Source organism: Stegodyphus dumicola, chromosome 1 (genome assembly GCF_044657685.1).
Source record: "Stegodyphus dumicola isolate Sdum_Otavi_A_Nest chromosome 1, ASM4465768v1".
NCBI classification, from domain to species: domain Eukaryota; kingdom Metazoa; phylum Arthropoda; class Arachnida; order Araneae; family Eresidae; genus Stegodyphus; species Stegodyphus dumicola.
In genome coordinates, this window is record NC_140768.1 from 183291962 (window position 1) to 183304895 (window position 12934).

Genomic DNA, 12934 nt, shown 5'->3' on the forward strand with positions numbered 1-12934 from the left:
GGTCAACGTTGGATATGTCACACTCTGGATACATGACAAGCGTAGTCTTCAACAAATTTCTTGACCATCTGAACAAACACAAAGCACAAGGGAAAATTTTACTCATTATAGATGGACACGCCTCTCACTGAAAAGATCCGGATACACTAACCAAAGCGTCAATGTTCGGAATTGAGATGCTCTCCACACAGCACTCACAAATGCCAACCCCTTGATGTTTCATATTTCAAGAGCCTGAAACATTTTTATAATGAGGCATGCAGGAACTTTGCTCACCACCATCCAGGAAAGGGAATCACCAAAGAAGCTTCGCAGAAATATTCAAGCAAGCTTGGGATAAGTCTGCTACATCAGACAATTTTGCCAATGGCTTCCGAAAATGCGGAATATACCCATACAATCCCGATATTTTGGAAGGCAATGGGTTTGAATATGAACTTATGTCTACTATAAATGGCACCATTCCAGTTATGGTAGACGAAGACGATAACCTCCAGAGGTCATCGTCACCATCTACTACATAAGCTTCTACATAATTTTCGGAATTATCCCCTGTACCAGTAGTACAGAACCACTCTGTACGGAATAAGAGAAAAAACAAGAATCAGCCATTATAACATCCGCAGAATACAGGAGTCAACTGCGCAGTAAAACACCAACACAGGGACCTAGACGTCAAGGAGGAACTCAACTCAGTACCTCGAGGGACCAGGAAGACAGTGAAAATTACTGTGGTGAGTACGGGGGTAGTATTTTGATTATACTGCCGGACAGAAGTCGGTGAAATGTGTTGGAGAGTGTAGTATGTGGTTCCATGAGGCGGGTGTAGAAAATGGGCATCAACCCCAGTTTATATGCAACAAATGTACATAGTTAAAAAGGAGGATATATATTGTTGCATTGTTAATATGTGTTTAGTCCGTAAATCTTTTTTTTTTTTTTTTTCATAGTGCGTTGTCCTTATTTCGTTTTAAAAAAAGCCATTGTTCTGAATTGTACCTGCCGCCCCGTAGATCCCTGCCGAGATGTCCCGCAGTTAAGAGACAAGTGGACATCTGGCTTTTATGTTTTTATTGCATTTATATGACCTATAATGTTTTACAGGTAAACCAAATTTTCATAATGTTACTAATACAGAAATAATTATTTTCTATAAAAATAAATGATAAAATCCTTAAATGTTAACCAGTTATTCATAATTTTCCTTTAAGGTGTCGAGATGTCCCTGAACGACCTTACCCTGCGTATTCAACGTTTAAAGTTAAAAAATGAAACGCAGTCTTAACAAGAGCAGTTACGAGTATTAGTAGAAGCAGTTTCAGTCAGACTGGAGTGCTGAATGTTATTGTTTAGGGCTTATGCCAGATCGAAATTCTGTACATGCAAAATTCTTCAAACGTTGACAGAATCAGTGGTTGTAGACAAAATTTTGAAGAGAAAATGGAAGGAAAGGCTGAATTAACAAAGTAATCATTACAAAGTAAATACGGCTCAGATAAATTTGGAGAACTGAATGGATGTTTGTTAAATTCATAGTTTTTTATATTTATCAGTATTTTTCCCTTTGCTAAAACTAATATTTAGTAAAATTCTGTTTATAAGGTAAAATTCTAACTAAAAAGATTTACTGAGTTCGTTTAGTTGAAGGAAAAATATATTTTCTCTGTCACTAATTTATTTTAATGTCTTACTGCTTGTATAGGTTTTTGAAACTATTTAGTAATAAATAAACTCAAAATTATTATACAAAATGTATTTGAACGAAATCAGTTTCGTTTGAATTTCTGTGGGAATTTATAAATATAGGAAAATTCAAAATACTTCTTTTAAGAAATAAAATATAATAAATATAATATTTGTATACGGATACATATTTGAAAGTTACCATTTTAAAGTACTTTTGCGATTTCTACCAAAAAATATAGAACTGCGTATTACAGAAACAGTTTTACTTTAATCATAATAATATACAGTCTTCAGAAACGTAATGTCTTAAATAAGCCAACTTTCACCTAAAAGATGTAAGGAAGCTATTTATGATTAAACTTCCGATGTTCTACGCTGTTGAAAATATTTCATTTCCCTTGCGTTCCAGGTTAAGGCATTTCTTAAAATTTAGTTTCCTATTTAACTTATTATTTCCATGTAAATGCACGAAGAATATTTTTTTAATTTTAATACCTATCCAAAACAACAAATCGAAAACATTCTTTTATCTCAGTTAAATAATTATGTAGCGCTTTCTGCCAGGATACTCAGCACTAGCTATGATCTTTTTTGCCCGGTGCTTTAAACTGTTCGGTCACGGTTTTACGTGAGTACAAAAGGCATTCATCGGGGCTGGGTAACCAGCTAGAAAAGTCGACTGAATTAAAATCAAGTCTCAGATGGAGCACAATAATTGTCGACGCAGAAGAAGCCGAACTTTATGGACTCATTTCGCACTCATGCATCTTTTATGACGGGGAGTTGATAGCACTTATCTTTCAATATTTGCTCCGGCCGGTACAAAAAAATAAAGAGCAAAAATATTGCCGGCCGGGCTGCTCGTTTTACAACTATTTGCGGTTTATTTTTATGTTCCTTGCGCTCTTTATCGGGATCTTTTTCCTTCAAGACTCGCGCCGAATGAAAAAAAAAGTAATAAAAATCAAAATAAGAAGAATAAAATAAAAACTTCAAAAATAACAGTCTTCAGCGCTACTTTAGCGAGTTATTCTTTTCCTGCTGCCGGTTTAGTTTAAACTTTACAAATGGAAGGATGTGGACGAGAGTGGTGTAAGGAGTAAGGGAAAAAGATTTAGTGAAAAGCTTACTTTCGAATGGGGAAATTGTTATTGCTAGAGATAATAGGGATTTCTTGTAATTATGTTTTCTAATTAAGAGTATTTTAAAAGTGCTTTAAATACGGGCTGATTCTACATCAGGTTAATTTTTCCATTGCTTCCATTGAAACCATTGCAATGGAATTCCAATGGAATTGCATTATGCATCTTTTCCTCGTTCTATGTATTTTTTGAGCTAAAATAGCTTAGAGTTTTACCTGAAAATACATTATTCCAGAATAAATGCTTAGTAATCTTAGAATAATTATACATAACATCTATAGGATATTTTGTTTGAAATTCTAAAACTATGCAAAATTCTGTATTTGGATAACGTTAATTTGTAAGATATATAAATTTCAAAGGAGACTGACATTGAGCCGTCTTTTTCAAAAGCAAAGTATTAAATCATAAATATGAAAACCATGTTTTGTTGCAAGCATTTTCAAACGCTCAGGTAAACTCAACTCTTCCATGAATTCACTTCAGCAAAATTATGCAAACATCTCAAGAGTACAAGAGATGAATAACTTTAGAAAGAAGGTAGCAACAAATGCTATTCTACCTCAAGTGCATTTGAAAGTGCTACATTGAAGGTGATTATAAGTCTAATGTAATGTATTTCCGAGTATTAATGAGTATGTTTGTTTACTAAAATTCTAATTTTTAAAAGCGCAGCAATTAGTAGATAATGACAAGGCGTGTTGAATTCTCAAATAATTACGTTTATTGAAAAATTATAAACATAGGAGAGATATTTCGGTCTGACAATATTTCTTAGTTTCTTATTAATAAAAAGTCATAAAAAAGTATAAGAATACAGTAGAGATAAAAACTTTCATCAATTATTGTTCCATCCAGTTGTTCCCCATCAAATATAACTTTGCGGTGATCAGCGTATATATGAACACCAGTAATTTCATTTAATTTTATTTTAATATATATTCAAACTTATTCCATTGCTCTGCACATGGAAAGTCGATTTTATTTTCTAGTATTAAAAATATAATTCATTTACTGCAATGCATCACATACGTTACCCATCAGCTGTATACAAGCGATTATCAGACTGTAGATCACTGGAGACTAATTGCACTGATGGGCAGTAAACCAATTCGGCTGAAGCAAAACCAGTGCCTTCTTGTTTCACATCTCTTGATGATAATAAAGTTGATAGAACAATATGTTTTCCTCACTTTGTTTCAAATTCAAAACACAATGCAGTATATGAACTGACGAAGGATGAATGGAAGTTATAGGATTCTAATTGTATAGAAGTTTAAATTAATGTCCTTTAGATTATACTAGATTAAAACGCGTGTTATCGTTCCAGCCTGAATGAAGATGACAAAGGTGCTCCGAAGGTTAAAATAACCTTTTTAACTCCTTAAACATAACAGAAGACGCTACTTGTGCTTATTAAAAATACTCCGTCACTTACGGGTCATCAAAATGACTTAAGTTGAAATTCAGATTACGTAGCTCAAGACTAAACAAAGTAATCTACTTAGGCTGTAATAATCTACCACATAGGCTCGAATATTTTAACAGCACATTTGAATGTCGGCTATCGAAGAGGACTAAAGCCGGAAGTATCAGAGCTGACGCTAGGATTTAAACTGAAGCGAGGTTGCTAAAAGCTTTAACTGTAAAACATTCAAAATTGTCAACTTGAATACTTAAACTGCTAATTTGTATTCCGGTGAGGATTACAGAAAGAAAAAATTATGTTAAAAGTTTAAATCATAATAATTGGTTAATAAATTAAAAATCTTTACAGGGTCATACTGAATTTATTAGCAGCATCATTTGCCACTCATCCAAATCGCATAAAATACTCGTCATAAAAAATAGACGAGCTATTGAGCTGGTCGGAATAATGCCTACTTAATCAACTTAAGATTTTGAAAGCAATATTTTTTTAATTACTGACAAATAAGTTAATGATTTTTTTTGCGCATTGTTTCCTTGCATATTGGCATCTGTTAGAAGAATGTATATATATTCGTCTATTTCTTTGGACTAAGCACATCAAAACAATCTCTTAACAGCCAAATTTTAGATTCAGTACTTCTTAGATGAGCAGAAGTTCCCTTCTATCATTAAGCTTGTATTTTACACCAAAACTCTGCTTGTACATCTAGCAGTTTCTTTCTTTAAATAGTGCGATCACGTGGACCTTGAAACCACAAGTCATTTTCAACAGTGCAGGTGGCTGGCTTTCGATGTTGAATTTCTTTCATTTCTTATAATTGCCGAATCATAAGTTGCTTTCGGTGTTAAACACCTTTTCTGTGATTCACTAAACTCTCTTTTATCGAGTTTTATTAAGGCTGCCTCCTGCTAATATTTTTTTTTTACCTGCAATGACAGAGTTCCTATCTCTGTAGCAAAGTAAGGAATCGGAGAGAGAATTTATTTTACTTTCTCCTCCAGATGGACTGCTTTTCCCAAAAGCTAGGTTCTGACGGTCTCCCTTTATTCCCCTATTCGACGATGTACTGATGAGTTTCAGTTTGTATTCTGGGTATGGTATATATTTCTAGAGGCTGTAAGATAAATAGTTGTCATTCTAGCAGTTTCCGGTTGTAATTTAAGTATTTTTATTCCAGCCATATCAATGTTACTGCGATTTTGATTTCAAATATTATATACTAGTGAAGTACCCGATTGCCAGTTAAGTTAGATTGAGAGTAATGTATCTAACAACAGATATCGCTGTAATCCTTCTCTGATAACGATGTAAAAAATACGATTCATAGTCATATATTTTTACATACTGATGATACCCGTATAAAACATTTCTGTAGAAAAATAAGCTAATTCTAATCTCAGTATATCAGCAACAAATGGGACGCAGTTTTTAATGATTTTCGGCTTTCTAATCAAATAGTTGTAGAAGCTCGAGTTCCATACAATATTTCACCTACATTCAATTTTAGTCGATTAAATGTGGCAACAAATTGATCAGAGATCAATAACGCAAACAAAGAAACAAACACACAAACAGGCATTCTTCTTTATCTGTATATAGATTTTGTAAAACTGGTAAATTTTTGATTAACAAACTCTACGATTTGAAAGCGAGCAATAGCAACACTTTTCGAAATAAAGCGCTTTTATCTGCAACGCGCGAGACTGTTGCCACTCGGAAAAATCAGTGCGAAAATTAGTGTTTTCAGAGTTTTTAATTAATATCTAGGCTGATTAAAGTTGTGCGAAGATGGAAACAGTCCAAATGGCTTCCCACGAATTTTTGGAATCGGAAAAATGTATTTAATGTTTGGCAATGCTATTTTTATTTCATTTTAAAACTTATAAATATTTTATTAGCAGATTCTACGGTTTGAAAGCAGCCAGTGGCAACACTTCTCTAAATAAAGCAGATTTTTATGTCCAACGTACGAAACTGTAACCACTCTGAAAAATGAGGGCGAAAATTAGCGTTTTCAAAGTTTTTAACTAATATCTTAAATTATAGTTATATTTGTTTTTGAAAAAAGTGGATGTCGACTTTTTCCAGAAAAGAATTGTAGGAAGTTTGGTGACGATTGCTGTGAACAAACACACAGACTTTCTTCTTTATATATATAGATACCTGTTCAATTACTTCTACCTTAGTTTGAATTTTCCGTTTTTTTTTTCTTATACAGTTTTACGTGCGTTAACAAAGAGCATTTAACGCAGTTTTAGGCACAAAATTTTGGGGTATATAATACAGATGCTGTATTTGAAAGATCATTTACCAAGGCAGCTTTCACTAGAATTCACATTTTCTTTTGGTTTATATTATTTATTAATTGCTGCTTTTGGTTTATTCTGTATAAGCCTTAACAATTTTCGCTTTGGATAAATTTCAGTCAAAATTTCTAACATCAAGGAACTTGCTATGCTAAAATTTCTCCTTGAATCTTCTACGGTTCGATCTTGTAAGAGCAAGGAAATTATTAAAATCATTCTTTTCTTTATTAAAAATTTTATAATTTTTCGGTCCTTTTTTGATTTGATATTGATATTATTTTTTAAGCAGCTTCTTTAGGATTTGCATTATGTAGTTGTATTCATCATAGATGTATCCAAAATATCTGTGGAACCACATTACAGTTATGAGGATTTTTTCCCTTCTCGGGTTACCAAATATTACCTAACTACCCCCTTTCCGGGATTCAAAGTTCGGTTCTTTTAATTACTAGTGACGAGCCTGCATTTAAAAGACAAAAACGCATAGTGGAAAGTCGGAGATTCTTTTTATTCTCTCCCCTTTAAAGGATGATTGGGGATGGAGGAGACCCATTCGCGTAATCCAGATAATGAAGGACTCTCGTCCAACATATTTTAGTCGGGCGCCACTGAAGGTACATTTTCAGGAAAACCACGCTGTTGGAATGGCAAAATTCCTTATACCATTATAAGCATTAATTTATTTAATTCCTTTAAAGCCTGCTTTATCATTCTTCTACAGTTTCACTTAGCTCAAGACAGAAATCGGCATATCATTAAACTGGCGTTAACGTTAGATAAATGTGAAGAAAAATATTTTTAAAAATGGTGGGAGGGGGGTATTTATAGGAACAAAACCTGGTCATGATCTTAATGTCTCTGTTCTCTTCCTGTTTTCATATCCTGAATTATTTTACGCTCTGATTGCTTGTTCTAAGTCTTTTAGTTTCACTATCCCAAAAGCTCTTCTTCCTTAGCCCGTTTAATGTAATAAACTTGCTCGCTGGGTTTTTTCTCCTACTCTTCTGATTTCTGTTTTCCATAAAAGTGCGCATATAGAACTCTTAATCCGGAATTTGATTTTTTATCAGGCATGAAATTATATTTATATAAGCTTTAGATCCATTTTGGCTTCATATCCGAGATCTATAGTAATAATAAACGATTTTCTTTTCTTTAATTAAATGCTGGATTTTTATAACGATAAAGTTCATATCACATTCAGTTACTACAATTGAAAAATTTCAAAAATATGCGCAAAAGATAGAAATGGAATAATGTTCTTAAGACGTTTTCCTGCGTCTTCCTGTTTCCGGTTTACTCGCTGTTGTTACTCGCTCCGGTTTACTCGCTGAGACTTGCCATTGTATTCTTATTTTACCGGCAAAGCATTGTTTCTCTCAGCTTTTCATGCTACATTATGCAGGAAAATATGAGAATTTTACATATGAAATGTTATATATATATATAATTTTACTAAATTTATATATATATATATATATTTCATAAGTACAAAACAATTTTTTAAAAACAAAATATAAACATGCCTAGTATTTTCGCGCATTAAACTGCTCAAAAATTATCATTAAAGACATAAAGGAAGAAATTTAGGACTAATTTTTCACAAAAATCAAAAATTGAAATTCGTAATTAATAAATTTTAAATAATCCTATTAATGCAATAAAGAATTTTTAAAATGTTAAAATCAAACTTTTCAAACAAGCAATGACCCAATACAAAAAATTACTGAAATTTAAAGAAAAACGAACATAAGAGAAGAGGAATCAAATCAATTCAATGCCACTACGTCAGGGAGAGGAACACTGAAATCAATTGAAACTTCTATAAAAATCCTTGCTTTTCTGTATTCAGAATTAGCCGTTGAATCTTTTCAACGTATTTTAATTATAATAGTTCACCGAAAAATTCTCGCCCCTCCCCAAAGCAAAGAAAAAAAGTCAATTCTAATTTGAATCTTGTACCTTAAGTAAAGAGAATTCTATTTAAAGAATGAAAACGTAAGTGATATAAGAAAATACTTCGGTAAAAAACTCAAATAAAAATTTACCTTTAATCAAACAGCATATAATCCAAAGAATTTAAAACGTAAGTGAAATTATAAAACTTTAATGAAAAGAACGTTGATTGAATTCATCTTCTATTATGTTTGTTTTTCTTTGAATATCTTTAATTTTTTGAAGTGGAGCATTGCTTGTTTGAAAAGTTTGGTTTTAACATTTTTCTAATTTTTTATTGCATTTGTAGGATTATTTAAAATTTAATTAATTATTAATTTCAATTTTTAGTCTTTGAGAAAACTTAGCTCTAAATTTCTTAATTTATATACATATATATAAAATTCGTAGCACTATTTTAATTTAACATATTACGGTAACAAATAATTGATGACTTTCAATTTTCTAAACTAGCCCTTTGATTCAAAGTTAAGTTAATGAGAATGTTTGTAGATGGTAGTGAAATTTGTTTTCAACCTCAGGCAATAAAACAAGAAAATATAGATTTCAGTTTAGTACCATTCTACTAGTTATAGAGCATATTAGATATTTTATTTGGCTTTATTCGTAATTACTTTGGTGTTATCTGTGCTAGTTATTCCAAAAAATTACGTCCTGGTAAGTTACTTTGCAGAAACACTCCTTGTTAATCTGTGAGTGTGCGTAATAAAGGTAAATAATGCGTCATTATAATTTTATGGACATGGAATACAGAAATTTCTACTTAACTTTGCTTTATTCCTCTTATCTTTGGTAACGCATTTTTTAGGTATTAAATATATTTTAAAACAACTGATATACATTAAGCTTAAATGAAAAAAAAAGCATTATTTCAATTCTTAATCTGTCATTCTGCGATATATTAAAAGACTTTTGTGAATTCTTCTTTGTCAGTACGTTATTAATGCAGCATCACAGGTATTTGTTCGGCCCTACTTGAAAGAAAAAATGCGATTACATGATACTATCATGAGATTTTTTGCACGTATTAATCACATGACCACAAACCTAATTTAATATATTGCGAGCAGCTTAAGTGATAAGTGTAAATTATTTTGTAAGGGAAGATAGTGGTGATACTGCAATTATACTACAGATACATTTAAGATACGAATGTTGCTATTTATATTTCTGGCTATGGCAATAGTAAGTGTTGCTAGGCAACCACAAATGATTATAATCGAAATTTTGATAGATTTAACCATAACGTCTTCGGAACGTTTTGCCATTTTAGAGTGATTTATATTGTCTACGGTAAATTAAAAAATTCATCTCGGTAAAAAAATAAAATTGATTCTTAAACATTTTCGTGGGATTATTTTTCATAACTTTCGACGTGGATTATCAAGAGAAGAGTGCTTCGATGAATATAATTCTTTATACAGCGATAAAGCACCATCCTACAACACTGTAAAAAACTAACTGGTACAACGAATTCAACCATGGTCGACTTCCGCTTCAGGATGAATTTTGTGATGGTCGTTCAAAACCGGTTGTTGTGCCAGAATATCGATGCTGTGCTTGAACTGGTGGTAAAGCAAGATCATCATGTGACATACCGTGAGAATGAGGCATTTTTGGGCATTAGTATGACATGCATCAATAAGATATTACATGAACATTTTGCCGTAAAAAAGATTCGTTTTTGTTGGATTCCGCATAATCTGACAAACGCTCAGAAGAAGACGCGGGTCTATTAGTACAAGGAAATGTTGGAAAAATACGTTCAGGGTGCATCAAAGGCTGTATATAACATCTACACAGGTGACGAATCATGAATCTATGCATATGCGCCCGAAACAAATCAGCAGTCGACTGTATGATCTTCCAAGACGAGCCAAATCCAACTAAAGTTGTTCGCGGAAGAAGCACATCGAAGAAAATGGTTGCCTGTTTCTTCGGCATTACCGGTCACGTGGTGACAGTGGCGTTACAGTAATGCAGGAAGGTCGATTCCGAATGGTACACGACCATTTGTTTGCCGGAAGTCATCGGAGGAATTCGAAAAAAATGTCATTCTTCATCATGACAATGCGAGCTCTCACACATCGGCTCAAACAAAGGAATTTTTTCCGAGCCAAATGATATACTTGTATATCACTCACCGTATAGCCCTAATTTGGCACTCAATGACTTCTTCAGTCCCTCACATCAAAAATAAATTATGTGGTCAGCGACTTGCAACCACCAAATAAGGGTTTGATGCATTCAAAACGCATGTCTTGGAGTTACCTCAATTGGAGTGGAAAACGTGCTTCGAAAATTGGTTCAAACGCATGCAAAAGTGTAGCGATCTTCATAAAGAGTATTTTGAATACCAATAAAACCAATTTCGATCATAAATATTTTTTTATTATTAGGCCAGAAACATAAATAGCAACCCTCGTACACTCAGTTTGCGTGAGACACATGCATATAATATCTAAATTCATCGAGATAACCCTAGAATAATGCTTACTGAAATAAAATAACAAGGTCAGTGATGTGCGCAATAAAGGATGCTGAACGTGATTAGATGTCTGCGGAAAACTTCAGACTGGTGGTATTTCTGATAGATTTTCGAGTTCGTTTTAACAAATCTTTCTTGTTACATCTACCTTTGAGACAGCAGGGACATCAAGCCACACATTCACTAGAAAATTGGACCAACACAGACTGAATTCTCTATACGGCTTCACATTATTGAGTAAAATTCTTTCCTGCATTCTAAACAAATAGTGATGCTATCAAATCGATCTTAATAAAGTAACTGATCAAACTGTAAATAACAACTGCTTTCAAACATCTCCAAAATGTGCTCTCTAAATCGTCTGCGTAAAAAGAGGAAAACTTGAATTTTGCATCGAATCTGAAATATGTACGTTCATGCAAGGAAAGGAATTCGTAATCTAAGAGGACAAAAACTAGCATAATAGAATTTTTGAAATAAAATATATGCTACACTACGCAAATTCCTATTGCTCATTTCTATTCTCTTGCGAATTAAATTCATTTGGCGCGTCCGTACGCCCAGTTTTGAAGAATATATATAGGCAACATTATTGCCTATTTGCTTAATCAAATGATGCCACATAAACACCTGAAACCATCAGATAAAGCTAATAACGCGAAACAGATTACCGGATAAATATTCCTTAAATTGAATGCAACTGAAATGCATCCTTGCTATATTCACTGAAAACATGAGTGCAAGACCCAAAACTTGTAGGATTTTGGAGACCGCTACGTAAAATACTAAACAGAAATATGATGGAAAACTACATTTAAAGATAATATAATATTTACAGAATGAAATTATTTATATCTCAGAAAATGTCTTTATACTTTGTAAAAAAGCAATGTTTAATTTTTGTGAGATTCATGTTCACATTACTTGAATTATGTTTTAACATTCAGTTTTAAAATTATGCCATGTTTTTGTATCTTTACATTGGTATAGCTACCTGATTCCTTACTGAAATAGACAAATCTGAAAACAACATTCGTTTGCTTTCAAAATCACAGTTTTCCAGGAATATTCATCCTGTTCTCAAAATTTTAATCTCTGGTGACAAATGCTTGTTGATAGAGAAACAAGAGAAAAAAAATCTGAAAACCGTTGCATAGCGTTATTTACCAAATGACTAAATGGAAAGATAAATTTACCGAACACGTCCAATTGAATATTTGGGTATATATTTCTGCATCTGCACGAAGTAATAGACAATGCAAATAATGTTTGAATTCAGAATAATTATTCGGTAACAAATAAAGAGACTGATTCCCAGACGACAACTGTTTGCGCGAAGATTGCTTTGGCACAACTTGAATCGAGATATTCCGTGCATAACAGCGAAAGAATTTCTGTAATAATTCAATTTTATTCAAACGTAAAAGATACCTTTAATCTTATATTATAAAGTAACTCCTCTTTTAACTAATAAGCAGGATAAAACTGGATACAAAAGATTAAAAACCTGTGTACGTGCGAATAAATTTGTATCTATTACACGACTAGGAGAATATTAATAATTTTTTCGTCAGTATACACATTTATGACATTATCCTGTATTTGTTGCTTAGTTTTCAACGCTTTAGGAAACAGAAGTTTTCAAAAAATCGACAAAATTTAATCCATTATTGGTCATCTAAAGTATGGAAACAGTAATGATTGTAAACCCATATCGAAAATCTCTTCCTAAAAATCCATATCTTCCGCATCCATATCTTCGAGTACATAAAAATGAGACAATGCTACACTGCAAAGAAAAAAAAGGGGGCAGTTTTATATCTCCCGTTCTACTGAGCCGATTGACGAAATTCAAATTGCATTGTTCATGCCTCGAAAGCAAGACTTAGGATATGTATTAGATTTATATATAGCATTGTTCTTA

The 12934-nt window shown here is 32.6% G+C and overlaps 1 protein-coding gene across 1 annotated transcript in view; it reads left to right on the top strand.

Moving 5' to 3' along the window:
• The window catches only part of LOC146999404 (uncharacterized), a 532534-nt gene that overhangs the window by 34740 nt on the left and 484860 nt on the right, over positions 1 to 12934 (top strand). The gene's annotated exons all lie outside the window — the stretch shown is intronic.